Raw genomic sequence first — 3733 nt, 5'->3', positions numbered from 1 at the left:
AGACTTTTGAAATAGTTCTTATTCAGATTTTTCTTAGCTGAGATGTCTGAATCAGAGATCCTAAAAGAAGGAGAAGCCATACTCCTTTAACTCTATAACCTTTCAGTTATGTCCTGGCATAGTGTCGTCTGGGTTACACCTAATACTGGACACAGTTCATTTATTAGGCCCCCGAGGGTGAAAGTTTAGTGCCATGTTTTAGTCCTGAGCTCCACATGCACACACTACACACACCACAAACAGGAACAAACATCAAGGGCTGCTGACATCTCATAAAAGAGCAATCCATTTTGTTGTCACTGACTGTTTATTTTCTGGCTGACAGTATCAGCTGGTAAATGTCTAGTGTATTAGCACTACTCAAATCTCCAGTGACACAGTTGCCACCAGGATGATGAAAATGATTAACATTTAGAGGTAGCATAGGTTGTGGGGTCATAGGTGACGGATCTTCTCCAGGACTTCTTACCCCTACTGCATTCCATTATTTCAGAAAGAGAAAATTCCAGCAGGAATAATCCAACCTCTGGCCCCATTTGTGGTAGGGCCAGCTTCCAGTGGGTTTGGCTGGCTCTCCTGGCTGGACCTCCTATCACCACAGTTTCTAAGCAGGCTGGCTGGGGCCTTCACCCATGCAGACTCGGCACTAGGAAAATCGAGTTAAATCCTTCATGTGGGTCCAGTCAGAGATTCACAAAAAGACTTTTAAAAGAGTGAAACTTGTTCTGTAAGATTTTGAGCAGCTCTTTGTTGCAGCTGTTCATGAGCAAAAGGGTATCAAATGCATGCTACTGTCTGTGTCAGCTGTGCCAAATGCCCCGCTTCTAACCTTGCTCCTCGGAGAGGGGAAGCTGCCGCTCGAGTGGGAACATTCAGCATGACTGGGCTCGACTCCCAGAGCAGGGAGGTCGGGGCAGGCGTGGAGCTGCGCCTCGGTGTCTTGGCCCTTTGGCTGACCGACAGGAGGCTGCTCTGGCCATAGAGTGAGAGGTGGCAGGCCACCCTCACCCCTGCCCTCTTGCACGCTCAGCACAGAGAAGGCTTAACATCTTCCCTCAAAGGAAACCTTTTTCCTTAGGAGCCAAGACAGTAAGAACATTTTCCAGTGAGGAATTAGGTAAACTGAAGTAGTTCAACTAGGATGGATGAAAGTTGTAATTTATGGAATAAAAGAAGATCTAGGTCAATGAGAGGATGGTTGATTCCAAGTGTCTCTACTACAGGTTTGTTTTTCTCCCCAGGTTTCTTTCATTAAATTCTTGGTACTGCCAACCTGAGAAAACTTGTATAAGGACCGATAAGTGAGTTGGTGCCATTACCCCGCAGGGGGATGGCTTCACTTGGCTTTGCTTTCCTAAGAGCCCGCAGTAACAGAAGAAGGCGGACAGAGGCTGTGCTAGAATGAGCAGAGGTGCCCCAATTCCAGGCCAGCATCTGCCCTCACTGCCTTCTTTGGGCTGCCGTTTCTTTGCCTCTAAAATTGTTCACTCCCAAAACTTCTTGTGAGGTAGAATACACATTTATGGACTTTGGAGTTGATAGAATATTTATATTTAAGCCTTACAAGGCATGCAGAAGGCATTATTATCTTTATATGATAGAAATAAAAACTGTGGAGAAATTATGTATCTCACACAAGGTCATGTAACTCCTAGAAATTGGACTGGAACCCAGCCTGGATTTCAGGGCTGCAAAGTCATTACAAGCTTTATTTCCCCCTTCTTTTTTCTGTGCTGGGGGGGGCTGATAGTTTTTTTTTAAATATAGTTGATACATAATATTATATTGGTTTCAGGTGTACGACATACTGATTTGACAAGTATATACCTTACTAAATACCATGATAAATGTGGTTACCATCTGTTATCATACAAAGGTATTGTAATAGTTTTTTAAATTGTGGTAAAATATGCAAAACATAAAATATTTGCCATTTTAGCCATTTTTAAGTGTGCAGTTCAGTGGTATTAAGCACATTCTCATTGTTTTGCAACCATCACCACCATTCATCTCCTGGACTTTTTCATCTTCACTAACTGAAAGTCTGTAACCTATTAAACACTAACTCCCCCCAGCCCCTGGCAACCACCATCCTACTTTCTGTCCCTATGAATTTGATTACTTTAGGTGCCTCATATTAGTGAAATCATGCCATATCTGTTCTTTTGTTATTGCTGGTTTCACTTGGCATAATGACTTCAAGATTCATCCATGTTGTAGCATATGTCAGAATTTCCCTTTTTAATGCTGCCTGATATTTCACTGTGTGTATACACATTTTGTCAAACTGTTCATCTGTCAATAGACCCCTCAGTTGTTTCACCTTTTGGCTACTGTGAACGATGATGCTTTGAACATTAGTGCACAAGTATCTGTTCGAGTCCTGCTTTCACTTCTTCCGGATATATACACAGAAGTGGAGTTGCTGGGTTGTCTGATAATTCTATGTTTAATATTTTTTATTTCTCCTTTTCTAATAGGTGAAGTCAGCTGCTCTTTTAACATGAAATTAGCTTCCTACATCTTGTTGTTTTCATTTGCAACCATATCTTCTATTTTTTTCTTAAAGTAGCCATGGCATTCTTTTAATTTTTACATTGCTAGTGATAAAATAGATTGCCACTTACTTTGTGCTTTGCTTCTGCATGCAAAGCATAACAGTGACAATATTTCATTTGCCTTTCAAGGTCTGTGAGAAGAGGATAAGGACAGGTATTATTAAGCTCATCTTAGAAATGACAAAAATAAGGCTTAGGAAGGTTTAGAGATTTTCCTCAGTGAGATTATAGTAGTCGTAAAACAAAAATTTAACTTCCTATCTCTTACTTTACAGCTTACTCACACAGATTTCTTCAAACTTAAAGGACTCTATTACCAAATAATTCTAGTTTGATCCTTGTAATATAGTTAGTTGCTTTGTAAACTTAGAAAAGTCTCCTAAACTTTTCATGCCTGTTTCCTCATCTATTCACTGCCAGTGATGTTACCAGCCTCTAAGGAGAACATAAGGAAAGCCAACCAAATAGCAATGCAGGACTTCACAAAAACTGGAGAGCTCCACCAAATTAGTAATGATTCAGCGACATAACCACTTAATCATTATTACTAAAACAGAAACTTGAATGGAAATACTAAAAGTGTTACTCTAAAATTTCAAAGTGATTCTGAAAATCATTTTGAAAGCATGCAAGTTTGGAAAAAGAAGTTAGTTAAACACAAATCCATTTCCATGACTGTGCTTCTTTTCATGTAGCAGGTCCAAGGCCCTGCTTGGGTGGGCTAATGGTTTTGGGTGGAAGTCAGAGGTTGGTGCATTTTCCTGCTTCAGGGTCTCTGCTCATGCCTTCCCTCTGCTTTGTATGCTTTTCCATCTCTAGGGAGTTTCACTTTCAAGTCCCTGCTAAAGGAGGTCACATCTTTTCCACTATCACTTCTTTGTTCCCTGTGCCTAATCGTTCCCTCCTCTGTGTTCCCCATGCAAAGACACTGTTTTCCAAGTACTTACAATATCCTGTGTAAGTCGGTGGTTTCTCTTTCCCCCTGTAGACTGGAAGCACCCCAAGGGACCGCACTGTCTCATTCCTTCTCATTTTCCTGATGCTTGTCACCCAACATATAACACAAACTCAAAAATTATTTGCTAAATAGAAAAAAAACAATAAGATGAACAAATAAAGAAGTCAAGGGAAAATCCATCAACATCATCTGCCATATCAACAAAAAGAACAAAAAC

This window comes from Manis pentadactyla, chromosome 1 (genome assembly GCF_030020395.1).
Source record: "Manis pentadactyla isolate mManPen7 chromosome 1, mManPen7.hap1, whole genome shotgun sequence".
In the NCBI taxonomy this organism is placed as follows: domain Eukaryota; kingdom Metazoa; phylum Chordata; class Mammalia; order Pholidota; family Manidae; genus Manis; species Manis pentadactyla.
This window is presented reverse-complemented; position numbering follows the sequence as displayed.